This window comes from Misgurnus anguillicaudatus, chromosome 8 (genome assembly GCF_027580225.2).
Source record: "Misgurnus anguillicaudatus chromosome 8, ASM2758022v2, whole genome shotgun sequence".
NCBI classification, from domain to species: Eukaryota; Metazoa; Chordata; class Actinopteri; order Cypriniformes; family Cobitidae; genus Misgurnus; species Misgurnus anguillicaudatus.
In genome coordinates this window covers 45,186,877-45,214,273 of record NC_073344.2, presented here as the reverse complement: position 1 = coordinate 45,214,273, position 27,397 = coordinate 45,186,877, and the positions used below count along the sequence as shown (strand labels likewise).

Here is a 27,397-nt window from a genome sequence, read left to right as displayed (position 1 = left end):
TTTCTCTTTATTGACTACTAGATGACTCAACAATATTTATTGACATTTATTTGGATATCACCATTAATTGTGCAATTGTAGACAAATTAAAAATATGATTAAAGACTGTGGTGTTTATTTTTATAAATCAGTACGCAGCAACAGTGGCACACTGATACTTATGTAATGCAGTCTGAACTGTGGGTTTACCAGGGTATTTTCACAACTTGAAAGCATTTCAACCAATCAGAATAAAGAACCAGGACTGTTCATTTTATAATATGAAATAACATACCCGTTGATATTCTCTGGGTTGTTCTAAAATCTTCAGCAACGTCATATCCTCAACGTGATCTCGACAGGACCCATCAAAAGCAAAATTCAGCTGACGCACACAAGTAAGTGCACTTCGTGTGTTCACGATCACATCCATATGTCCACTTCTCTGACGGGACGGAGAAAGGACAACATCACAAAGTCTCACAGGAGTCCTAAAAGAACAAAACAACAATCCCCATAGTTGTTATTCTGACACATACCACACTATAGAAAACAAAAAAACTGATTTTTATTTACCAATTACCTGTCTTTCTCAGCACTTTCAAAAACATTTTGACGATGCACATCAAACACAACCACACGACTATTTCTTTCCGCTTCCTGTAGAATAGCCGTAAAATATTTACTATGATTGTCCCCCTCCAGAACAGGAGACACCTCATGCACATAGCCTTCAACCTCGAGCTTTGACCTCTTCTGCATCATTAGCATATTAATATATCTGTAGGAAACAAGAAAATAACCAAAATAAACTCTTACACTTAAGAATTAAACATTTTTTCCCAACTCACCAGCAACATTTCAATACCACAAAAAATACACTGTTACAAAGTTAATCTTACAATACTTTTATACACACTCTATTGTCAAACCTCATCATAAATTACACTAAATTTGTATTTTTTGCATGTTACTTAAAACACCTTAAACATTGTCAACCCTTCCACTTTTGCATACACACACTGCCAGCTAACAAAACTCAGCATCATGGTGAACAAATTTTATTAAGTTGGACACATCACCCTTTACTTTCATAAGTTACATCATTTTCGTGTGTGAACTCAGTGTATGCTTTTAAATTATTTGGTAATAATACAAATCAAAATGACAATAAAAACTAGGTGTTACACTGATCTCATTCCTCTACACTGTTTCATTATAAATCCTAAAAAAAACCTGTTTATAACAAGGTGTTAAATTACAACCTTTGTAACAGATTTTGAAAATTTGATAAAAAATACTAGCATACTGCTCCAAATAAGTGACAAAATAACACAAACATTTTCATATTTATGTGTTATGATTTGTATAGTACACCATGTACAAATAACATGGTCATATGAGACAAGTCATCTTTTAACAGTATTCTCACAAGGCGAAGCACTGCTACTTGGGCAGAGTGATTCGCTCACAGCACCCAAGAAGCCCCCTGATGAGAAACATAGAGTTCAGTCAGAGTTGTGCAAATCACTCCTCCCAATTAGCAATTGAAGGAAAATGAGAACATTTCCCACATCAGTATATCCTTTCATTATTAATAATTGCATTGCTTCTAATATTATAAAGCAGTTATGAGTATTAATATTTAGCAGTTTATCACATAGTATTGAAATCAGTTATGTTTATGATCGGTCTTATTTGTTGTGCATGATCAAAGCTTATATATGAATCCATTGCATTTGACTCTAAAAGGTCATGTCTGCAGAATTTTGGAGGCTTGCAGTCTTGTGTGGTATGTATGTATGTGTGTTTTTTAACTTTTACTTTGCAGAGACACCTGGGGAGAAAAACAGGATGTCGGGGCGACAGGGTGAAATAAAGGTCATAGCTGTTTATAGCAGCATGAACTTCTGAGACAGAAGTACAACTTTCCATCGAACGGGTCTGGTGAACTTTTTAAGAAAGAAGTAAAACTTTCCATCGAACAGGCCCCCACCCAACTACACATATATATTTTTGGGTCAGAGGGAGAGGCAGATCAGATCAACCGCTCCTCGGGGGACCTGTTTCTGCATTGGTGTTGTGTAAGGACAGGGACAGTTTTGACCCAGAGCTCTGTAATACTTCATTTGAGATTTGAGATTCATTAAATAATTTGATTTGAGTTATGTTGTCTGTCCTCCTCATTCAAAGAACATGCAGGACATTTAAAGTCCAACAATTGGTGACCCCGTCGACGTGATGAGGAGAATCCGACATCATTGATTTTTCTTCTCGACATTCCACTTGCGCAAAATAGGAAAGGTAAGCAGATACCTGTTATATCAAAATTCTGCTTTATTTAAATGTCGTGAAGAATAATTAATGATACAATGATTATTGTCATTTTTATCTAAATTGCATATCTCAAATGAACTATTAAATGTGTCAATAAAATAAAAAGGGAATTAACAGTAATAAAATTAAAATAAAACAAAATAAAAGAAAAATAGTAAAAGAAAAGAAAATATAAAAAGGGGGCTCGACGTTGGCAACGCTGGCCCCGACGGGGGCCTAAATTTTCTGGGTTTCCACTCCCGAAGACGTAGCTCATCTTCAAAAGGGCATGGTGCAGACCCGGAGCGTGGTCAAGGACCACGGGCGGATTAGCCGCGGATGATACAGAGCGGTTGGACCGCGGTAAATAGAGATTGAAGTGGGTTTCATACCCGAGAAAGTGGTCAGGGACCACGGGCAACGCAGCGGTCGGACCGCATAAGAGAAACTGAAAGTAATAAGAAAACCACGAAGTAGTTGAAAATACGAAGAGAATATCGATATATGAAAAAGTTGTGCTAAAGAATAGGAATTTGAAACGTACTGAAGACTATACACCATGGGTCCTTATTTTTAAATGTGCTGTTTGTTTGCTACCGGTATATTATCAGCTTTATTGTGAGTATATTTTAATTAAAAAATTTTTCTTTAAAGTAATATTTTTTGATTTTTGCTGCCAGTAAATTGCAATTCAGTGTTATCTTTTTACGAAATATTTTTGCTATTATTCAGTTCCACGATTAGTACATTTTTATTCAATTTTCTATTTTTCCTATTAACAAAGTTTTTACTTAATCTTATATCTTAGGTTTTAATTACATTTTTTATTTTTCTTATTCAGTTTTATTATCAGTAATTTTTTACTTAATTGTATATCTTAAATTTTAATTCATTTTTCTATTTCTACGAAGACATTTTATTTTGAGTCAGATTTATGATCAGTAAATTTCAATTCAGTTTTTTTAAAGTTTGAGTATTATCTAGTTTTATTATCAGTAAAATTGTAATTCAGTTTTTATGTGTTCAATTAGTAATCGTTTACTGTAAGTGAATTTGGAATAAAATTTCTAGTTTTAAAAGACGTCGGATTCCGTCTTTAGAAAAATTTATTGTGGTTGCAATTTACTGTCAGCAAATTTTAACTCAATTTGTAGAAAAGCATATTTTATATCCTGTGTATATTATATTTTACTATTGTGTGTATTTGGGGGATTGTGTTTAGTATAACTTTCATTTGCACGGTACAAGTTTAGACGGATCCAGTTGTATTTTTGTTTTATTAATGTGAATGTGTGATTCTCCGGAGTTGTCTAGTGTTATTTCATGTTTAAAGGAGTAGACGTTTCTGCAGTATATTTTATGTTTATTGTATTTTAGTGTGGATGTCCATTTTCTTATTTCATTCCGGGGTGTGAATCGGGAAGAAAGAGTGGTTTATTTGTAGTTGATTTTAAAATAAATTGAAATTGAGAATTGATTTCTGTGAGTTTATTACCAGAAGAGATTGTTTCATATTTAACAGATTCTAAAATAAGGAAGAGGAAACTGTGAACTTCTCAGCTCGTAGCGTAATTTAGTTTCACTTTAGAAGTTGTGCTCTTATTCTGTTGTTTGTCCGCTACGGGGCTGTAGTTTTACTTTCATTTTGGAAAAATAAAATTGAAGTAGTTATATATTATAGAGTATCCGTGGTAAAAAGGCGTGCGGAAGAGAGATAAACCCAGTCCGAGATAGACAAGAGACATAAGGTGTGGAAGTGTAAAAGATTCAAACGGTTACTTATATCTAATAGTTTTGATTGCAGTATTGGTAGAGGGCTTAATAAAACTCAACCGACTCTGTTTAAAACTCAGCTGTGGTTATCATACAAGTATACGGTGCATGTGAATTGATTGAGACGCCTAGTGGATAAATTGTTTCGAGCTCTAATAAGAATATTGTAACTTTCAGGAAGACGGTAGAGAATTAGTGAGATCAATAAGAGTTTAGAGGAGTGCTGGTTGTTTTATGGAAATTGCCATTAGAACGAGTGACAAGAAATAAATATTATTGATGTGAATTTTATTTTAAATTTTAACAAGTGTTGAATGTCATTACATTTTTATCTTGAAGTTTATTGGTAGTTTCTAATTTTAACAAGTAGTAAAATATTATTGTATTCTTTATTTTTGACAAATCATACTTTTGACCTTAACCAGTATTACATATTATTTCTAATCTGGATAAATTCTATTTTTAACTAAAAAGAGTATTACATATTATTACATTTTAATTTTTACAAATTTTGTTTTAATTTTAACAAGTCTTAAATATCATTACATTTCTTTTGAGCTTTGACATTTTAAATTTCAAATCGGACAGGTATTATGTAATGAATGGAGTTTGAATTTTGACAAGAATTACATACTACCAGGTGAATTTTTTTTTTTTTTAAGTTTTGACAACGCTTTTGAATCCTCTTTTAATCATCATCGAGCAGGAGTTGAATATTATTACATTTTCATTTCAATAAAGAAGTAACAGTACTGAATTTTATTGTCTGGCAAGTATTTTATTACTAAGGTGAACTTTAATTTTGATAAAGAGGTAATTATTATTCATTTGACTAAGAATAAACACAGAAAATAATTTTGTGAGAGTTTGTGTGTATTTACAGAAGGACTGGTGTCGAATAACATTGAAAGGAAGAATTAACAAGATATTCAGGGTAAGAAATATTGTAGTGAAAGATAAAATGAAGACTCTTAAAGAACAATGGGAGGCAGCAGTAGAACAGTTAGTGAGCGGTTTACCAGAAAAAGCAAGGCTCAAGAAAATTAAGAAATTGCAGGAAATGTATGAAGAGTGGAAACAACTTAAAGGTTACGAGGATAGAACAAAAATAAGTTTGAAAGAACACGTAATAGCACAAGAAAGTGACGCACACAGGAAGTTTCAGAGAGAGGACAAAAAGGAAGTGGGGCTTCTCGCTAGAAAGAAGCATGAAAAGGAAGTGAAGAGACTACGTGAGGAGTTTCACTTGTGGCATAGTATGGCAGTAAGTTGTGTGGCTTTGGTACAGCTGGACAAAGAGAGAAAAGAGAAAGAAAAGAAAGTGGAAATAAAAAAGAGTGACGTTAAAGAGAAGGAAGCAAACACAATTCAAGAAGGGAGGGAGATAGCATCCATATATCCAGTACTGCCACCCACTGCTCCACCTCCATATGCCCCGCCCCACACACAGTTACCTGTATTTGAAGTACAAAAGGGTGTGTTGGACATGGAGCAGAGGGAGGGAAATCGCTGGAAAATAAAATCAGGTAAATTAGATTTAATAACAGAAAATGATATGGAGGAGAGAGAGATAGCAAGAGAAACAGCTGAATTAATGAGAACACATAGAGAGCAAGCTGCTCAGGCAGAACAGAGGATGGCAGCTCTGGAAAAGGAAATAAGGGAACAATGAAACAGCGTAGCACAGGAAAGGACATTTCAGCCCAGAGCACAAAGCACCCCAGGAGAAACTTTGAGCAGCAGATTTATAACAGTGGATGAGACTGGGAGTCAGATAGAGGTTGAAAATCAGGGAACATATCCAGTGGAAATCAGAGGAGAAATGAGGATGGGTAAGAAGATGAGAGAGGAGAGCAAATATAACTCCAGTATAAAGACACCAAAGAAAGAGCAGGAAAGAGAAGAACAGGAATTTAGGGAACTAGGTCTCATTCGAGGGATACCAAATATGTGCCCACTAGTGGACACAAATGGAAACTTAGAATATAAACCATGGTCATTCGCAGACATGGGAGCTATCCTTGCAAAGTTACCTCATATCACGAGTGGAGGGGGTAAATGGATAGGGAAGGTAATAACTTTGACGCAGGGCCATACGTTGGCAATAGGAGACCTGAGGGCGTTATTGGGCCAGGTACTGACTGTAGGACAGATCACGGAAATTGAGCAAGAGGCAGGAACGGTTGGGATATATGATGACCACCCATATTGTCAAGTGGCATCAGTTTGGGGAAAGGCCCAGCAGGCACTCTTTATAATATCAAATTTTCTCCAAAAGGGGAAGAAACAGCAGCAGCATACCTGAGTCGATGCAAAGGAGAATGGAAAGAGCACACTGGGGCTCATCCACATGCAGACAAAATACAGGAACAAATGTTCAGAGCTGCTGTATTGGAAGGAACTCCTAAATCTGTACAAGATGAAATAAAAGCCAACCCCGATTTACCAGGTGCTGTATGTGAGGTTTGGGAACGACATTTCCTTCATCACATGTCAAGGGCGAACGAAAAAGAAAAAGAAAAAGTAGGGGAAGTAGAGGAATTGAAAAAACAGTTGCTAAAATTACAGTTGCATGAGGCCAGATCTAAAATAAATGAAGAAAAAGGGAAAAAGAAGGATAAACAAATGGTAGTTCAGGAAATGAAAACCCCTCCAAGATTTAACAAAGAATAGGAAGCTGACCAATCAAATGTTAAATGGGAAAGAACCACCCAAAGACCAATGTATTACTCCAATAGAGGTAGGGGTGGGGATTACAATCGAGGGAGGGGAAGAGTACAGTATCAAGACGGGTGTTTCCGTTGTGGTCGTCCGGGACACTTCACCCGTGAGTGTCCGCAACCTGTTAGCGGACCCCAACAGAGACCATACCGGGGCAGAGGCCATAACACACACATGGCCCCTAACGTGGAAAAAGCACCACGACCACACTCCCAGTACCCTTTGTCCACTGGAGGGGAAGGGGAGTGGTACTGAGACAGCCCACGAAACGACCTCAGCAGGGTTAGGGCGGAACCCTTGCTGACTTCGGAGGTGAACTCACGTCCTGTTGAATTCCTGGTGGATACTGGGGCAACATACTCCACACTGAACTATGCACTTCCAAAAAAATCTTATTTCAGACGAAACCACTGAAGTAAGGGGGTTTTCCGGGGCTATAACTAGACTGCCATTGTCCAAAGAACTCACAGTGCAGTGCATGAAAAAACAATCACTGACTCACTCTTTTCTGCTGTCATATTCCTCACCGACAAATTTGTTGGGAAGAGACTTGCTAGTGAAACTTGGAGCTGAGATCCTATGCAGCCTGGAGGGGATTATAGTAACTATGAAAAATGGTATCACCATGAACTGTTCCATCATGACCACAATGAGAACGCATGGACAATGGTTACTTTCTGCAAACACCTCTCCACAGGGAGCTGACATTTACTGGGGGAGGGTGCTTCTGGGGGACACAAGGGACACCCTGAATGATCTGTACTGTCAATGGGAACCTTGGATATTATCATTAGCGCCATACACTCAGCTAATAGATCCACTGCATGTCACTTTGTTTTATGATAGAACACAAGAGTACTGGTACCAAGAACAATTTGATAACATCGCAAGAGAACAATGGGAAATTTGTGGGGCAGGAATAATGATAGGCAAAGAGGGAGTGGCAGCTATAGTAGAACTTACCCCCGAACAGGAACAATGGTATAGAATGAGGGAAGAGGCATCACCCCATATATCATTATTAGTACATCCCCAACACCAAGCTAAAGATCTAGGACCAATGGTAAAGAAAGGAATAAATTTAACAGATTGGAGGGAAACCCAACTTCCTGGTGTAAAATATTCACCTAGCTCAGGGTATTATTTGATCACACAAGAAACAAAAGACACTGTAGTGTTGGAACACGAATGGCTCACAAGATGGCATGGTAGGGAGAAAAGTGATCATGAAGATGCTGAAACAATGTTGAAAAGTTTGCCCGATCAATTATGGACACAGAGTCCCACAGATGTAGGGTTTTGTAAAAATTACCCAGAAATTTCGTTCGAGCTGACATGTGATGATCCAATTTGGAGGCCTCAATACAAGCACAAACCAAAGGCAGAGGAAGGGATCAGAGATACCATTGAAGGTTTGTTAACCGCAGGGGTTTTAGAGTATGCTGATTCCAATTGGAACACACCCATTCTGCCTGTGGAAAAACAAAACACAGGAAAATTCAGAATGGCACATGATTTGAGAACAATCAATCAAATCATTAAAACTCCAACTTTACCTGTTCCAAACCCATACACTTCTCTGAATTAAATCACTCAAAATCAATCATGGTATAATTGCATCGATCTCACTAATGCTTTCTTCTGTTTACCTCTTGCAGAGCACGTGAGGGACATTGTTTGACCGTACTCACCGCGCACTCTGTGGTAACTTATGTTAATTAATCATCATTTATACTTTCCACTCTGAGACAAAGACGGTTGGAAAACAGTCCGCACAACTAAATTTGGTTTTCACACATGAGGGCATAAACATGGCCTCATATTGGGCAGAAGGAGAACCCCATGACTGTTGTATGACCGTGGAAAGGGAAGAGAAAATTAGACCAGATTTGTTGACACACATCATTACGGAGGGATTTATGGTGTTTTTAGATGGATGCTTTTTCAGAGATTCGAGTGGAACACTGAGGTCAGGAATAGGTATTGCAGCACTGGAAGAGGAAAAGATTCAAATATTGAGAGCAGAACCTTTACAGGGACATCAGTCAGCTCAGGGAGCATAAATTGTGGCAATGACAAAGGCTTTGGAGTGGGGAGAGGGAAAATAATTAACATTTTTAGTGACTCTGCCTATGAAGTGGGTGCAGTAGTAACAGAATTACCTAAGTGGAAAATATGTGGTTTTATGGCAGCTAACAACAAACCTATTAAACATCAGGAAGACATCATAGCATTAGCAGCAGCTATTTTGAGACCCAAGTAGGTGGCGATCATAAAGTGCAAAGGTAATGATAACAGTAACTCAGATGCAGCACAAGGTAACCGGATAGCGGACATGGCAGTAAAGATAGGTGCAGAGTACGTAACACAGATGGTATTGCAGAATGCCACACAAGAATGTACCACCGACATTTTGCATGATCCAAACATAGCAGTAGATCAAGATAAAGCATGAGGAAAAATCCATGTGGCTCCAAAAAGGAGCTGTATGGACGCAAACTGGCTGGGTAGGGCATGACGGTAGACCCGTAACTCTGCCCAGCATGGTAAAACCCCTTCTCACTCAAGCACACACCCCCTCACATGTTGGAATCAAACAACCTGTGTCCAATCTTAACCAGTGGTGGCACCCATACCTGGCTGCTACAGTTAAAGAATTTATCGCTAACTGCAGGGTATGCTCCATACACAATGTACGTGCTGGAGTGAAATGTGCCCCAGGTGTCTTCCCGCCACGGGGACCTGGTGAGGAAGTGGTTATCGATTACACAGACATGGGGGACAGAGTGGAAGGTAAACGGTATCTTTTGGTTTTCGTGGATGTGTTTTCAGGTTGGCCAGAGGCGTGGCCCACGGGGAAGGAAGATTTGATTTCGGTGATTAAGTGTTTGATTAACCAATAAATTCCGCGTCACGGTTTTCCACGAATTATTCGCTCAGACAACGGTACACATTTTAAGAATATAGATTTGCAAAAGGTTGAGAGTGCACTGGGATTGTGCTTCCGTTTCGGTACCGTATAACATCCTCAATCACAGGAAAAAGTTAAACGCATGAATCTTAACCGCATGACCTCATTTACACCATTTGAACTTCTGATGGTAGTTCATTTCCTGGTCCGTTCAACCCAGTGCACCCTGAACAAATAAAAATCTCGATCACAGAACATAATTAACCAAACTGAATGAAATTGTTTCAAGTTTTTCCAAACAGAAAACCATCTCTCGTGCATATCCAGATGCAGAAATCACTCTATTGGAGGATTAGGTGCTCCTAAGGGATATGGTAAGATTGGACCTGCAGGAACTGCAGGACCAAAAGGGGGAATCCAACACAGGGGAACAACAGCAGGTTGACATTTCCCAAAAGAACACAAAAGTTACACTCAAAGAACTAAAGGGGGATTATTCAACAGTCCAGAACATAAAGCATTAGCTCACTGCAGTAGCAAAGATTGTGCATTTGGAAAAGGAATAGCATTGGAATTTAGAAAAAGATTTGGATTAGACAAAGTATTTAGACAACAGAAAGTGGTGGGACAGTGTGCGGTAACACAGGAAGGGCAAAAAGAACAATTTTTCAAAAGAGAAAGCCAAAGATTTGCCAAAATACGACACATTGAGACAGGCAATAAAAGAACTAATAAATAAACATGTGAAGAACAAAGGGTAAAAAAGTTGGCTATACCCAGGATTGGGTGTGGTTTGGACAGACTAGAGTGGGAAAAAGTAAGGGATTTAATTAAAGAAGAGTTCCAAAACACTGAAATAACCATTACTGTGTATGTAAGGGAATAATAAGTGGAAAAAAGGGGAGATTGTGAAATATTTTACATTTTTATTTTGAGATTTTTCAAATATTTTACGTTTTTCTATTTCATGATTTTCAAATATTTGACACTTTTCTATTTTCAGATTTTAAAGATTTTACATTTGAATATTTTACAACTTCCAAGTATTTTACAGTTTACTATTTTTGGTGATTTTTAAAGGTTTTACATTTTACCATTTTCATGAGTTTTAAGTATTTCACATGTGACTATTTTTTGAGAATTTCAAAGATTTTACATTTTTCTACATATTGTGATTTTCAAAGGACTTACATTTTAATATATCCTTTTGTGAGCATCTTTGAAAATATTTGATAACATTTTACAATTTTCATTTATTCTTTCAGGAGTATTTTTGGAGACATACCATTGTTTTACATTTTTTATAGATTCTTTTACAAATGCATTTTGAAGACATTTTACAATTATCTTGAATTAACATATTGTAACGACACAATAAAGTGGAGGAAGCAAGCGCAGGCGATCAACACAGATTTATTGTAAATGATGGGAAGAACAGAGAAACAACAGAACATGTGACAGAGTCCAGGATGTTGGCGATGGTGATCGAAGGTCTACGGTGGCTGAAGAGTGATGAAACGTGAAGTCGGTGGTGAGTGTGATAATGGCCAATGGACGAAACCAGGAACGGACCCAACACTCACACGGAGACGACAAACACGAACACTGATCCAATGCACACGAAGACGAGAGACGATAATCCAAGTGGTACTGCTGGAACATGAAATGAGGATCTGACAACAGGAAGAGAACTGAGTGAGTATATGTAGCAGATGGGTAATGAGGACCAGCTGGAGCGAGGCAATCATACACAGGTGACAACACTTAATCAAACGAGCACATGGCAGAGGTGAGTGAACAAACAAACACACACACACACATGACACGGAGGAAACAGAGGATTTCCTACCGTGACAGTACCCCCTCCCCTAGGAACGCCCCTTGGCGTTCCCAGCCTGCTTTACCTGAAGATTGTAATCATCAATAAGGCGGTGATCCAGTATGTCCCGAGCAGGAACCCACCTTCTCTCCTCCGGACCGTAACCTTCCCAATCCACCAAGTACTGAAAACCGCGTCCCCTCCGTCTAGAGTCCAGAATACGATTAACCGAATATGTGGTCTCCCCATTAACGATACGAGGCGGTGGGGGAACCGGGGCAGGCGGATTAAGACGGGAAAAAATCACCGGTTTAATTTTGGACACATGAAAGACGGGATGAACCCTCCTGTACGCCGGTGGAAGGCTAAGACGCACTGTTACCGGATTAATGATTTTGGTAACAGAAAACGGGCCAATAAATTTGGGAGCAAGCTTAGTCGAAACGGAACGCATCGGAATGTTCTGGGTTGAAAGCCACACTCTTTGACCGACGACGTATCGGGGAGGCTTCGACCGGTGGCGATCGGCCTTAGCCTTGGTGCGCGACCTTGCCTGGAGCAGAGCTCTACGAGCTCTGGTCCAGGTGCGGTGACACCTCTGGACTAGTGCGTTTGCGGAGGGGACCGACACCTCGGATTCAGTACTGACAAAATTAGGTGGTTGGTACCCTAAACTACACTTAAATGGAGACATGCCCGTAGATGACACCGGCAGAGAATTGTGTGCGTACTCCACAATTGAGAGTTGTTGACACCAGGACGAAGGATTGTTGGAAACCAAACACCGCAATGCCCTTTCGACATCCTGATTGGCTCGCTCGGTTTGACCATTGCTCTGGGGATGGAACCCGGATGAAAGACTAACAGTCGCCCCTAACGATTTACAAAATTCTCGCCAAAATTTGGACACAAATTGGGGACCCCTGTCAGAAACCACGTCTGTCGGAAGGCCATGTATACGGAAGACGTGGTCAATGACAGTTACCGCTGTTTCCTTGGCTGATGGCAATTTGGGCAAGGGAATGAAATGAGCCGCCTTCGAGAACCGGTCCACTACGGTTAAAATCACCGTATTACCCTTAGAGGGTGGGAGGGCGGTAATGAAATCTAGCGAGATGTGGGACCAGGGTCTCGAAGGGACAGACAGCGGTAAGAGTAACCCATCTGGAGGTCGATTGGAAGTCTTACCAACAGCACAAACCGAGCAAGCCAAGACGAAATCGTGGACATCACGAGCCATACCAGGCCACCAAAATCGTTGCTTGACTAGAAATTTAGTTCTACTAACCCCTGGGTGACAAGCAACACTGGAACAATGACCCCACTGGAGAACGTCTGACCGTAACCCCTCCGGCACAAATAAACGGTTCGGTGGGCAACGAGCCGGGGGCGTTACCCCTTCTAAGGCAGTCAAAACCTTCGATTCAACCTCCCATCTGAGCGCGGAGATAATGATGGTCTCCGGTAAAATGGGCTCGGGAGTAGCAGTACGATCGGAACGCTCAAAAAGACGGGATAAAGCATCGGGTTTGATGTTTTTGGAACCCGGTCGGTAAGAAAGTGTAAAATCGAAACGACCGAAAAACAATGCCCACCGAGCCTGCCTGGAGTTAAGTCTTTTAGCAGTTCTAATGTATTCGAGATTCTTATGGTCCGTCCATACAATGAAAGGTACACCCGACCCTTCAAGCCAGTGACGCCATTCCTCCAGTGCCAATTTGACGGCCAACAACTCCCGATTGCCAATGTCATAGTTAACCTCCGCAGGGGATAAACGATGAGAATAATACGCGCAAGGATGAACCTTTCCGTCTGAGGATGCGCGCTGGGATAACACTGCTCCTACCCCCACCTCTGACGCGTCGACCTCCACTATGAATTGACGTGAGCAATCAGGGGTGACAAGAATTGGAGCTGAAACAAAGCAGCTTTTCAGTTTGGCAAACGCAGCCTCAGCTGCGTCTGACCACCTGAACGTCAAACTAGGGGAGGTCAAAGCGGTCAGAGGTGCGGCTAGCTGGCTGAAATTGCGAATGAAACGCCGATAAAAATTGGCAAACCCCAGAAATCTCTGCAGGGCCTTGCGAGACTCTGGGGATGGCCAATCTACCACAGCCTTAACCTTCTCAGGATCCATGCGAACACCCTCAGTCGAAATGATGTGTCCTAGAAAAGAAACAGACTGTGCATGAAAAACGCATTTCTCCGCCTTGACAAACAATCCATTCTCTAGCAACCGCAGAAGCACTCGTCGTACGTGTTGCACGTGTTCCTGGAGAGACGAAGAAAAAATCAATATGTCATCCAGGTAAACATATATGAACTGATCGACCATGTCTCGCAACACGTCATTAACGAGTGCTTGGAAGACTGCCGGCGAGTTAGATAGCCCGAAAGGCATCACGCGGTACTCAAAATGGCCACGAGGGGTGTTAAACGCAGTCTTCCATTCGTCCCCCTCCCTGATGCGGACCAAATGATAAGCGTTACGTAAGTCCAATTTAGTGAAAACGGCCGCTCCCTGCAACCTCTCAAAAGCTGAAGACATAAGCGGCAAAGGATAAGTATTCTTTACCGTTATGTTGTTCAGCCCTCGGTAATCAATACAAGGTCGCAAGGATCCGTCCTTCTTTCCCACAAAAAAAGAACCCCGCCCCCGCTGGAGAAGAGGAAGGGCGAATGAACCCCGTTGGTAGAGAACTGGATATATATTTCTCCATGGCCGCCGTCTCTGGAATAGACAAGGAATATAACTTGCCCTTAGGCGGAGAGGAACCTGGCAATAACTCTATCGCACAGTCATAGGGACGATGAGGAGGAAGAGAATCAGCCCGCGACTTACTGAACACCTCCTTCAGGTCGTGAAACTCCGCGGGCACGTTAGTCATATCCACTGCTTCCCCCTGAAACACAGACTCAGAAACATTAACACCAGCAGACAAAAGACAAGACAAATGACACTCCTCGCTCCAGCTAACCACAGATCCGAGACGCCAATCAATCCTGGGGTTGTGTTGATGGAGCCAAGTGTGACCGAGAACAATGGGAGTCTGAGGTGAGTCTGTGATGAGGAATGAAATGTTCTCCGTATGATTACCAGATGTGATGAGTGAAACAGGAACGGTGGTCTGAGTGATGACTGGAAGCTTGTGTCCATCAAGTGCAAAAGGTGCAATGGGGTGTTTGGGGGAGGTGAGAGGAATTTTGATCTTACGTGCGAAGTTGAAATCCATGAAACTCCCCTCGGCCCCAGAATCCACCAAAGCGTGCTGATCCAGTGTATGTGTGGACCACCGTAGTCTCACCGGAAGGAGTGTCGATGTTGATGAGGTCTTCCTGGCAGAGATCCCACCCGATAGTAGCCTCAGATTTACTATCAGGCTTGATCCTTTACTGGGCAGCGCTGGATGTGATGTTGCGAGCTGCCACAGTATAAACACAGTCCAAGGGATCTCCGCCTGATCCTCTCCTCCCGGGAGAGCCGAGCTCGCCCCACCTGCATGGGTTCCAGATCTCCAGGTGGGCTGACCGCAACCTCTGGCCGCCGATGCTGAACCTCTGGACTGGTAGTGCGAGTGGTCCTCCCCCTCCGTCTGGCTGCTTGATCTAGCCGGTTGTCAATCCGGATAGTGAGATCTATTAAACCGTTGAGTGAGGAGGGAAGTTCCACGGCTCGAATCTCCTGTTGGATGTGGTCAGCCAACCCATGCAGGAAATGATCCCACTGCGCCTCTTCGTTCCACTTACACTCCGCCGCCAGGGTGCGGAACTCGATGGAATAATCTGATACGGACCTATCCTCCTGCCGTAGGTCCGCTAGAAGTCTGGCCGCCTCTCTCCCGGCGACGGAGCGGTCGAAGACCCGTCTCATCTCCTCCGAAAGGGTGTGGAACGAAGCACAGCAGCGATCTTGGTTCTCCCACACCGCCGTCCCCCAGAGGGCAGCCCTCCCCGTGAGAAGGGAGAGAACGAACGCCACCTTCATCTCCTCGGTGGTGAACGTACGGGGCTGCAAGGCGAAGTGCAGAGAACAATGTGAAAGAAATGATCGACAAAATTTAGGCTCACCCGCATACTTCTCAGGAATGGGGAGGCGTGGCTCGGACTGGGGAGAACCCCCAGTGGTGATCGGCGGTGTGGGTGGCGTGGGGGGCGCAGTGGGCGGCGATGGATGATGTTGTTGAGCCTGGAGAGCGAGCTCGGAAACCTTCGTCACCATCGCTTGGAAAGCTCGACCCATCTCATCTATCGCTTTCTCTTGACGATCCATACGACCCACAGTGCGTTGTAAAAATTCCTCCAGATGAGATGGGGAGCGATCGCCTGCTGCTTCCATGATGGTCAGATCCTACTGTAACGACACAATAAAGTGGAGGAAGCAAGCGCAGGCGATCAACACAGATTTATTGTAAATGATGGAAAGAACAGAGAAACAACAGAACATGTGACAGAGTCTAGGATGTTGGCGATGGTGATCGAAGGTCTACGGTGGCTGAAGAGTGAGGAAACGTGAAGTCGGTGGTAAGTGTGATAATGGCCAATGGACGAAACCAGGAACGGACCCAACACTCACACGGAGACGACAAACACGAACACTGATCCAATGCACACGAAGACGAGAGACGATAATCCAAGTGGTACTGCTGGAACATGAAATGAGGATCTGACAACAGGAAGAGAACTGAGTGAGTATATGTAGCAGATGGGTAATGAGGACCAGCTGGAGCGAGGCAATCATACACAGGTGACAACACTTAATCAAACGAGCACATGGCAGAGGTGAGTGAACAAACAAACACACACACACACACATGACACGGAGGAAACAGAGGATTTCCTACCGTGACACATATATTCTTTTGGTATAGATTTATTTGTAGGCTTAACAGTTTACTTTTAACGTGTGTGTTTTGAAATTATTTTACATCCAGTTTGACTATATTTTACAGCCTTCATCTATATTTTTATAAATGTTTTATAATTCTTTTATTTCTGGGATATTTTAAATTTTTATTACGTGACAGTTTTTAGAGGAATATTTACTATATTTTGGTTATATTTGACAGTGTGTGGAGGATATAATTTTGCTGTATTTTACAGGACGTTTATAATAAATGTTCACCAAATTTGTCACAGTTCTTTTACGATATTCTATATTCTAAGGTTTGTGCCTATCTTCTTAGAATATTTTCAAGCCGAGATAAGATTTACACGAAATCATATATTTGTTGTAGTGCCTGTTGAGAAATAAATAAATGAACAAAGAAATAAAGTGACAAAAATTCAGGGATTAAGAACCCATGTAATAGCTGGATGACAAAATGGTTTGGGCAATACAGCGCACTGATAACCTCATTGATAATGTCTATTGCGGTGGCGGCAGCAATAGTGGTAAACTGTGGATGTTGTTGTATGCCATGTATCAGATCTTTGTGTAACAGGTGTATCGTGAAGACGGTGGAGGGAAAGGATCAGATGCCACTGCTGGGAGAAGGAAGTACCAAAGGAGGAGGATGAACCAGTGGTTGATCTCCTTTAAAGGAGATCAAAAGGGGGAATGAAGGAAAATGAGAACATTTCCCACATCAGTATATCCTTTCATTATTAATAATTGCATTGCTTCTAATATTATAAAGCAGTTATGAGTATTAATATGTAGCAGTTTATCACATAGTATTGAAATCAGTTATGTTTATGATTGGTCTTATTTGTTGTGCATGATCAAAGCTTATATATGAATCCATTGCATTTGACTCTAAAAGGTCATGTCTGCAGAATTTTGGAGGCTTGCAGTCTTGTGTGGTATGTATGTATGTGTGTTTTTTAACTTTTACTTTGCAGAGACACCTGGGGAGAAAAACAGGATGTCGGGGCGACAGGTTGAAATAAAGGTCATAGCTGTTTATAGCAGCATGAACTTCTGAGACAGAAGTACAACTTTCCATCGAACGGGTCTGGTGAACTTTTTAAGAAAGAAGTAAAACTTTCCAACGAACAGGCCCCCACCCAACTACACATATATATTTTTGGGTCAGAGGGAGAGGCAGATCAGATCAACCGCTCCTCGGGGGACCTGTTTCTGCATTGGTGTTGTGTAAAGACAGGGACAGTTTTGACCCAGAGCTCTGTAATACTTTATTTGAGATTTGAGATTCATTAAATAATTTGATTTGAGTTATGTTGTCTGTCCTCCTCATTCAAAGAACATGCAGGACATTTAAAGTCCAACACAATCCTTCGCCTTCTAAGAAAATAGTTCCCAGTATGTACTAGGTAGGGCTGTGCGATTTAGGGAAAAAATCTAATTGCCCTTTTTCTGCCAGGAATTGCGATTGCGATTCGATTTGCGATTAAATTTTTAGATCGTTAGATCTTACTGATACTGCTTATGGGTCTGGTGATTTAACTGTATTCTTATGTTTTTTGTGTGTGTGTGAAAATAAGGAAACAAAAACAAAGAAATTAAGAATATAATTAACACTTCTTATTGTATGAAATGTAAAATGATCTTTAGCTTGGACTAACACTGTAACAGTATTTAAATAAATGGGTTCATTATAGCTGCAACTTTAACAACAATTTAAAATATTTAAATGGGTGACTGAGTTTTACTGAAAATATTTGAATGCATGTTTGTTTGTTTTTGTAAACAAAGAGCTGTAATACTCCCTTTCATAACTATCAAAATATTAAAAAGCTACATTTGGGATTTTTAAAATGAATATAAAATCCAAATGCGTTCAATGTCATGTCATTTCATTCAAGTTACATTAGCAACCCAGTTAAATGGTATTTTAGTTTGTATTAAATAAGGAGCCAGGCTTGTAAACATTGTTGGGCGTGTGTGTGTATAAAACGCATCATCCGTTTTGAGAGACGCGGGCGCGAAAAGTCTTGCGATGCGGACTTGCGGAGACAGGCGGGAGTATTTAATAAGCATAGAGACACAGGCTTGCGCGTGTGCGTCAAGTTTAAACACCTTGTCTGTTGTGGAAGACGCACGTGCAAAGTCTTGCAACAGGGAAACGGGCGCAAGTATTTAACAAGCATTAAGAGACACAGGCTGCGCGCATGCTTTAAATTGAAACCCCTCGTCAGTTTAGGAGAAGCGCTGTTTTGGTTGACATGCCTCTCACGGAGAAAGCACAGACATACTTGTGCTTGCTCAATTGGTTAGAATGTCACAAAGCCTCTCTACATATTTCTCAAATCGCATCATATCGCATCCTTTCGCGATTTGCTAATCGCAACGTTGCACATCGCAATTGCGGTTCGATTTCGAATAATCGCCCAGCCCTAGTACTAGGGGTGGAACGGTACAGAGAAGTCCTGGTTCGGTTCGTACCTCGGTTCAGGCTTCACAGTTTGATTAACTTTTTGTAAAATGGAGAGAAAAGCAAAACAAAAATGAAGAAGGCAATTTTTTTAGTACTTAAGATAATCTAAAAAACATAGGTGTCCTTATCTGTGTTATTTTGAGATGAATATGAACTGAAATGCATTTAACATACTATCTCGTATTACAAAAATGTATACCACTTTAAGTAATCTTGTACTCATCTTTCATACAAATATGTGTTGAAATGTATTACAAGTGTTACCTAAATACATTTTAAAATTACATTTTGCCCTTATTTCATATTAATGTACTAAAGAACAAAAAATATAGGCTTGTAGGATGCATTAATAGGTGTGTACAACTTCACAAGACGATGCAAGAAACAACAAGTGGATGACGTCAGAGTAACACAAGAGCAATTTGAAATCAGCCTTCACAACATTTCCGATGGTACTCTTTTGCTGATGGCACTGCGTAAAGTTGAGCACACTTAAAAAAAGCAGCTGAACTCGACAGAAGTGCCTCACATATGCTTGCGCCTCGTCCATTAATTGTATATTAGCATGACAATTTATCTCCTTCTCAGCGTGAGAAATACAAAGTGTGGCGTGTGAGCATGTAAACTGACTGAAATGCGTGTCTCAAGGTGAATGCGTGACACTTGAAAGCCCTGATTACATGTATTTCCACTCACATACCTAACAACTGCTGAACAACGCCGACGCACAGTCCTCGTCTTTTCCACCACTCTCTCACCTATACTATTGTAACTGACTGGAAAAGTGAAGATTTCCCAAACTTGCGATCTTAAAGAGGCCAGCGGAGCGTCTAACTCTTATGAAACACCACCACTTGCCATACTCGCTGTCGCTGCTCACTCACTTACTGGACCGGCGTCGACTTGACAAAAAACTGCAGAGTGCCAAAATGTAGACGGCCTCTGATAGAGCGCATTAATAGGCGGAGCTCGGCTGCATCGGCACCAATCAGAGCTTCAGAGCTAAAGCGGGGCTACAGATTAGCTGTCCCTAAAGAACCCGCGTATCTAACAGTAGTTCCACATTACATTAATTTTTAATTTTCATACCGTGTATTCTCCGTTTAAATTCATGCACCAAAACATGACCCCCGTACCAATTCGATTTGAAACGAATACATGTACCGTTACACCCCTAGTATGTACACTGTTAAAAGGTGGCTGTGTCTCATATGACCGTATTATTTGTACACGGTGTAACTATACAAACCACAACACATAAGTAGAAAAATGTTTACGTTATTTTGTCACTTATTGGGAGCAGTATGCTAGCTGGAGGCATCTACTTCCAGACTTTGTGCTAAACTAAGCTAGCGGAAGGCTACGTCAAACAGAGTTACAACATGCACAGAGATGGGAACGGCATGTATGGACTTATCTAACTCTGGTAAATAAGCCAAATTCTCAAAATGTGGGCATCTTCCTTTTTGTGTCATATGGGATGGTGATAAACCAGTAGACAAGTTTACCGGTAGAAATTTGACAACTGATAGAAATTTTGAACTATACATGGATTAAAGTGAAAAAAAATCTCCTGACTGAAATTTTTTTCAGGCCAAGTCATATTCCTTGTAAATAGGCGAGACCAATACCATTCTAAGGGGAGATGTTTTTTGCCATTAATGCAATATTGAAGTCTACTGTGGCATTTATAGGGTTGCCAACTGTCACTATGAAATACAGCAGCAGTGGGAGTATGTTTTTTTTTTTTGTGAATAAACAGTGTTAACACTTATTTACAGCATATGATAGGTTTATTAATAGTTTGTTAATTTACAGCTTTACTTTTAACACAGTCCTTTAATTGAACCTTTAATATCTGTCTAAAACAAAACACTTGTGACTCCTGCACTAAGGGTTAAAAGCGTTATCCCGTCATGTTAATCTACTTGTGACAAACTTAAAAAATTGATTCTGTAAGATGTAGTTTGCAGGGCATTTCAGATTAAGGCGAAACAGCTAAATAACTCACTATATAAAAAGAAATATGAATATCACCACCTTTAATGAATCTTAATTATTTATTAATTGTAAATCTTATTAATTTTGGCATTTACTTATACATTTTTTTAAATCAAGGTTGAAACTGTTAACATTAGTTAATGCACCATGAACTAACATCAATTACTTTAATGACATAACAAGAATTAATTAATGCTTATATACTCTATATTTTTCATAGTTTGTTCATGTTATATAATGCATTTAATAATGTGATCAAATACAACTTTTTTTAAAAGTGGTACAGAAATTTTTATATAATATTATTCAGTACATAAACGAACAATCCAGGGTCTGTTTTGCTCACACAACAGCTTACAGTCACAGCTCTAATACAGTAACTTTATGTATGAATATTAACCCTGAACGAGCAACTCGAATAAAACTTGTGTACAATTCACACAGGATGTAATCATAGTGACAGTTGTACATTAAATGACTGTACCCTTTATCAACAAATTATTATTTTACAATAGAGGCAGAGCTGAGATGCTATTTTATGCGCAATGTTATGCACTTAAAACAACGCATTGTGCGCAACGTGCGTATATTACACAAGAACAAAATTCAAGCTCTCTAAGGATAAACAGTCAGTGATTAAATCAGGATAATAAACAATAATGTATATATCTTAGTAAAGGTATAAATTGATTTAGTCAAGAGATTAATTGTTTGATTAACGTTAGTGACAGATATAAGCAAAAAAGGTAACTTTCCTTTTTTTCTGCTGTTTACTTTCTCCTAAGCCCTAAATGGTCGTGTTTGAGAATACTTGCAAAGACTGGATTTTTGACGCATAACATTGTGTGATTTAAGGCCAATAAAGCAGCAAAAATACTCACAAGCTCAAAGAGAAGCGAATGTGCGACTTGCTTATTCCCCTCATACAGAAACAGCACATTTAACACTGTTGTTATTGTTTCAATTTAAAACCACTTGTTTTTAAATGTGGATACATGTACAAACGTCAAGATTTCCTGACCACGCGCACATGCAACTGCAAGAACTGACAGGTGGATGACATCAAAGTACCGCGAGAGCATTTCGGAAGCAGTCTCATCTATTGAGTTCTCGGTTCGCTCTCACAGGATTTTGATGTCATCTGACTGCCTCTTGTAGGGCCCTATAATATCCGCGATCACGGAATCACGGACGGAATCGCGGAATTGGCTAATTAACACGGAATCTAGCATTAACGCGGAATTTTGAGGAATTTTACATATTTTGAATAAAATTATGTTTTGTGTGGGCGACGAACGTATGTCTGGTGGAAATGAAGACCGGGGGAAGTAAATCTGGGCACGCCCCCTCCCGTTGTTTCAGACCCCCTCCAAAACACTGAAATCATGGCGAAGCGGCTCTCCACGACTCTGCTTTCGTCAGCGAAAAAATTAAGAAATTCGACGCTAAGCACTCAGTTCCGAGCAGGTCTCACATGACTTTTATGTGACCGCAGAATTGTTATTTTGGAAGTTTTGTCAACACTCTGTTCACGGTGAGCGCAAAGATACATGCACTCTCTCATCCACGTCTGTCTCACTGTACCTCTCTCACGTGCACGCGCTCACGCATCTGTCCGAAATGCGAACACAAATACTCATGTATTTGTTCAGTTTTATGCATTTCAAGCGAGCTGAGGCAAACTAACTATACCTCGCATTTAAAATATAATCATCTGCATCATGGCGCCGCTCTCTGTCTCTCTTTCGCTCGCACGTGCAAAGAGATGCGTGCTCATGCTGTCCTAAGTCAGATCACTATCCTGTGTATGTTTGTAAAGTTATATGCATTTCAAGCGATTGTGTATAAAATATGGATCGCGTTCCGCTGGATTGATGTATTTAAGGCACTTCTGAAGGCACCACTGTTTTGACACCTTGTTGTAGCCTCCTGCAACAACACTAAAAAATGCATTGAATTGAGTTGTGTGTGTGCGCACGCGCGTGTGTATGTGCGTGTGTAAATGCATCTTTTATAGTCATTAAGTAATCCTGTTATCCAGTTTTTCCCCAAATCATTTACATTTTAATCATTAACATTAAAGGCACACTCTTTTTATGACTAAAATAAAAGTAAAGGGTAAAAAATATAATTGCCAAAAATTAAAACGGATAACACAGAATTAGACAAAATTAAAACGGAGAAAACGGAATTTGGGAAAAAATAAAACGGAATTTGGGGAAAAATAAAACGGATTTTATAGGGCCCTACTCTTGGTTCTTGTGGCGCCACGTGAAGTTTACTCATGAGTTTAACAAACTCGTTGTATTAGCCACTGGTTAGATCAGCGTAGCAGTCAAAAATTATTACGCACGAGACAAATTAATTACCCCCAAAATACAGAACCCTAGGCTTACTGTGCAAAGACACGTAAATTACCTGGCTGTTTGATTTTCTTAGCCCATGAACTGAAAGGTTTCACAATCTTCCTCATTTCGCTAAGCCAAGTTAATCTCCATTGGTCTTATACACCTTTTTCGATGTCCAAAACATCCGATCGTTCCTGCATTACAAGTATGTCCATGCTAGCAGAAATAAAGTTTTACCTCAGCTTAACGTGAGATACAGCCAGAAAACCAAGAGTGGATCTGGTGTGTAGTGATTACAGAACGCTTACAGTGGAGAGAGGAACGTGATTTCGCTCCACTCCAGGCTTTGATCACATTCCACTTAACAAGGTGAATACACGGCGTCTTTATGAAAAGTTAATTTGATAATTTTACAACTGATGGAAATCCGTTGTAGACTTGCTGCAATCGACGGAAATCCGTCGCTACGACGGAGAACTTTAATCCATGTGTACTATATCATCCCTATCTAACTTACGCACCAACGTCACACTCCTGTACGTGTGGTTACCAAAACGTAACATTTGTACATGTATATAAGCACGACAGTTTTAAAACAAGTTATTTTAAGCCATTGAAACACAAATAACAGATCTATATGCGTATGCTCTTTCTGTGTGTGAGCAGCACACAAGTCGCACAACCGCTGCTCGTTCTGTCTGTAAGCTCATGAGCATTTTTCTCGCTGTATTGGCCTTAAATACATATATGCAGTTGCATCCTGTGATAACCAACGTATCAATTGAAATGTACGTTTTTTAATAATATAGTCGATAAATATTCATAATTTAGTAAGTAATGATCACATTTAGATGTAAGTGAAGGTAAAGGACACATTCACAACAGGATGATATCACTGAAGGGATTTACTTGCGACCAGGTGTTGTACCAAAATCCAACTCCCCGGACAAATCCTACTCCCCTCACGTGCACACTTATAACACAGTTGATAAGCGTAGCAGTAAGTTGATAGGCAGAAAATGAAGTTTGCACCACTCTACTGTTTTTAAAACAGCCATTTACTGATATTTTGCAGTTAGTCTCCAAGAAAATACACAGCACCGCTCTCTAATCTATATTTAGTAACTTATAATTGAAATCCTAAGACAATAACACAGTGCATCTATTTAGCTCCCAACACCATCAAGACCAGTGCTGTAATAAAACCATGGTTAATTAATGCCATCTAATTTGTCTGTACAGTCGTCAATGCTGTTAGCATTGCTTAATTTAATGCGGTGTTTCGTTAAAATATCCTGTATTATGCATTCTTAATGCACTTACATTTAAATGTCAATAATATGAAGTAAAAATATTCAGTCTCAAAAGTATACAGAAATATTTTTTTCATACTTTGTGAATTTATAACGAGAGTTTAACATTAGACATGTTTATAAAAGCAGTACTATTATCTGCTATACATGGGGGAGTATAAATTTAACAGATGTGATAAAAAGGCCGTGAAAAATATACTCCCCTTCAATAAACTCTCTCTGTTGTATTTACAGCTTAATGCCTATTAGGGTATTAACTCCATTAGATGAGGTATTATTAATATAAATATGATTTGCATCTGACCATTTTAACCTGAGTTAAGGGGTGCAGTACAATTTCAACAGGTACAAATTGTTACTCATAATAATAAAAATAAATAGGGCATAGACTAAACTCAATAAAATGAAGTGACAAAATCATAAACTATGATATTATTTGTATTTTTACATGTTATTCTTATGACATGAAAGCATTTATGTCTTTTTAATAGTAATTCTTTTGTTTTACAAAATTAACATTCAATAAAAGCCTTATATTGGTGAAAAACATAACATTGCTACAAAACTATTTTCTTCTGATCGTTGTCTTAATGATATTGTCAACTTGAGATTTCTTAGATGCAACAAAACGTTAGAAACAATAGTACAGCTTTTATAAACATGCCTAATGTAAACTGTCTGCTATAAGACAGCATTATAAAATCAAAAAGTATGAAAACAATATTTCTCTACACTTTTGAGACTGAATATTTTTACTTGCTATAGTTAAACCATGGTTAGTGTAGAGCTGAAGATCTTTGCCCGAACCCGACGGGACCCGACGGGCTCGGGCGGGTTCGGGCTTCATTTCTAACATTTTACACGGGCTCGGGTCGGGCTCGGGCTTGCGCTCCGGCTTTGTGAGTTAAATGAGCGGTCAAGTTCAATGCTGCTGGATGCAGGACCGCGCTGAATTCATTTACAGTGGATTTAATGATTTTCCTCATCAAAAACATGTAGCCTAATCTTGGTGAGTAGTTTTTTCAATGTATAACTAAATATGAATCGAGTCTTAAATACATAATTTAGACAGAGGATATAGACTAATGTTGGCAGTAATAGAGAGAAGTGCCGACGCAAATCCCGCGGAGCCTTTCTCTTAATTTCGTTATTGCCAAATACCCATCTTAATTCAGAATGTATTATCTTAATTTAATTCGTTAAGAAATAATAATTTTATTGTCATATTTATAGTGTATTGCATAAGCCTATTTAGAATAAGATGTTACAATGTTACAGATGACTTATTTTATTTCTTTGTTTCAACTTCCAAGTGGCGTGTAGATTATTAGTCATGAATAAATAATGTTAAACCTGTGTAAATTTCTCATTCTTGACAAAAGCTGTGTGAGTGCGCACATTTAAATAATGTCGGGCTGTAAACGGGTTCGGGCTTTTAAAAAGCTGTCAATCTAAATGTACGTTCGGGTTCGGGCTGCATTCTGTCGGGCTCCGGACATTTCGGGCCTAACTTTTAAGGCCCGATTACAGCTCTAGGTTAGTGTAGTAAAACCATGGTTACCACAAAATAACCATGGTTAATTTTCGTAAGGGTCGCTGTTCCGCCTACCAACTCACTGCTCAGCCTATCAACTTTGTGTAATACGCATGCACAAGGGGAGTAAGATTTGTCCAGGGAGTCGTATTTCGGTACAACACCTGCTGGCTGTGCATTATCCCACTTATTACACAGCTATTCATATACGAATAAATATAAAACACAATTTTATTTGATATCGTTTATTAGCACATTTGTAAGAAAAGTCTACGATTGAAACCTTATGGCTGTAAACAAAGACGCACTAAAACAAGTTCCAATATTTAATTCTTGTCGACAATTAATCGTAAATGTATTAATTGTTAACATCCAAACTTCAAATCCGTACCAAATCACAAGCATAAATAACACGTATACTCGCTACCTCTATATTTTTATAGTTAGATAAAATGTCCATTTCTACTTGTTATCATCAAACCTTATAAAACGCCTTTTAAACATCAACTAAACCAGTGGTTTTCAAACTGGGGGCCGCGAGATGGTCCCAGGGGGGCCCCAGTTTTATGATATTTTATAAAATACATTCATTTGTCATGAATTCTGTGTAATTAAACCTAAAAAATAATAAGCCAACTAACCAACAGCACTACTAGGTATAATTTTATATGATTTGTTTAACTAAAATAGTACATTTTAAAACTGTTTTTGTCATAAATTTTCTTTCCGAGGCCGCAAAAAATGCACTGTACACAAGGGGGGCCGCACGCTGAAAAAGTTTGGGAACCACAGAACTAAACAATAAGACGACACTTTTCTGAAATGCAATTTAAATACAAACACTAACGTTATTCAACACGCGCCTTTGTAATGAAAACATAAAACTCTTGTTCTATTTATTCGCCTAAAGAAACACACATAACTACATTATATATTAATAATAACTAATATCTTAAAATAAGAACACAAACACTTCAAATGATAACAATTTCGCAAATTTACTTACCAATATCACCACGTGCACACAACCTACACGTGCTCCGCGAACAAAACCGTATGATGCTTCTTCTTCTTCCTTTTTACCTGCGGTTGGCATCCAGCTTAATGGAGCATTACCGCCCCCTCTCTTCCGGAATTTGTACATGATAATAAGTCTATATTTTTATATATATAAACATTTTCACTCCTACATTACCACCAATATACCTTCATTACTTTAAACAATTTCTACAAATTCTTCTTTACTCTACTTTACCGGATAATACTTACAAACTGAAAAAGATGATGACGACAACTTCACCTGGGCCCACTAGAGGACAAATACATGTACTGCAAATACAAAAAC

The 27,397-nt window shown here is 39.7% G+C and overlaps 1 long non-coding RNA gene across 1 annotated transcript; it reads right to left on the bottom strand.

The window, feature by feature from the left end:
• Nucleotides 1–266: 266 nt before the first annotated feature.
• LOC141365604 (uncharacterized) lies at nucleotides 267–27,171 on the bottom strand. Its single transcript, XR_012370672.1, has 3 exons — nucleotides 27,059–27,171; nucleotides 563–760; nucleotides 267–470 (listed from the first exon to the last, which is right to left on the bottom strand). It is a non-coding gene; the product is annotated as an uncharacterized lncRNA (long non-coding RNA).
• Between the last annotated feature and the right edge of the window lie 226 nt (nucleotides 27,172–27,397).